Consider the following 1,644-nt stretch of genomic DNA (forward strand, 5'->3'; position numbering starts at 1 on the left):
TCCTGTACCACTTCATGTCATCTATTTATTGGAAGTACCACCAGAAGTAACTGCCAGTGACATCATCACCAGTTGTTTTGAGATTGGGAGGCCAGATGCAATGCAACAAACAGCTTAGGGTGGACAGAAAGACTTTTTTGAGCATGTAGAAAGAGTAAGCTGGAATTCTGCCCACCGAGCCAAGCTGCCTACTGCTGTTTATTGTGCTGCATTGCTGGTTTCATTGCCAGATGGCAGAGGTCTGGGGTACCTCTAGACACCACCTCAAGTACCACCAGTGGTAAAAGTACCACTGGTTGAGAACCACTGTACTAGGACATTTATACGGTATATACCATTCATTTACTAATGCTGTAATGTGAAGCGGACAATGAAGATGAGTGAGTGGAAATAAGGGGATCTGCCTTTTCCCCTCCAGCAGTTTTTGCTGAAAATTGCCCCCGTTCTCAAACTGCATTTATCCCCACTGGGAAAAGGATAAGAGTATAATAATGCCTCCACTGGATCCGGCAGGAAGAAAGCATGTAAGTACATGCAGCTGTAGCTCCCTCTGTGGCAAATTCAGGTTTGTGGTCACATCATAATGTGAAACAGGCTCAGGTAGAGAATATGAATTACAGTGGAGACAGATGGGACATCATGCCTTCGCTACTCTTCCAAAGGCAGTAGCAGGGGTGGGAGGGATGTACGGTATGTGACTATAATTTGGGGGGGTGAAGAGGCAGGGGGATGCGTGGATTCCTGTAACCCACCCACCCCCTTTTTCCTCCCATATTTTGAGCACTAGCACCAGGACACAACCAAATCGGGGTGATAATTATTTTTAGTGATTATATTTTCTTTGCAACCCAGTTTCTTTGAATGGGGGGGGGGGAGCATTTCAAAAATCTAGTAAATAATAAAATATTTTAAGAATAAATAATAAGCAATTTTTTAAAAATTAAGACAACAAAAATTAACAAACACAAACCCAGAAAACTTTGAACATACAGTAACACAATTGCAGTCTAAGAACATAGAGCAGACAAAATAAATAACTGATAGTTTAAACATATTTTAAAATATATTAATTAATTAATTAAAATAAATTATAATAGCCAACAATTCTATTAATTATAAAGAATTAATGCTTTAATGCAATGATTAATGCATCAATGCAATTATTAATTGATTAATTAATGCAGCAATGCAATATTTAAATATTGTGTTAATTACTTAATTAAGTAATGCATTAATTACTTAATTAATGCATTACTTACTTAATGTAATCAATGTATTAATTGTATGTAATCAATGTATTAATTAATTAAAGCATTAATGCAATATTTAATTACTGCATTAATTATTTGTTGCATTAATGCAATATTTAATTGATGCATTAATTAATTAAATATAATAAGCACTTTGGGAAAAGTATGTTTTCCCCCTTCCAAATTAGTTTTTGCCCACGCAGCCCTCCAGACAGGGCAGTCTAAGCACTGCTTGCCCACAATCAGAATGCAGGAGAGGCAGCTACTTGGACAGGGACAGGCAGGACTTGAACCTACAGCAGCAGCTGATTGGCCAGGCAGAACTTCTCTTCTGGACTACATTTCCCAAGATAACCTGCGCACCCGCCCATAAGTGTTTCCAGGAGCGGTTCCG

The sequence above is a fragment of the Tiliqua scincoides genome, chromosome 3, assembly GCF_035046505.1.
Source record: "Tiliqua scincoides isolate rTilSci1 chromosome 3, rTilSci1.hap2, whole genome shotgun sequence".
NCBI classification, from domain to species: domain Eukaryota; kingdom Metazoa; phylum Chordata; class Lepidosauria; order Squamata; family Scincidae; genus Tiliqua; species Tiliqua scincoides.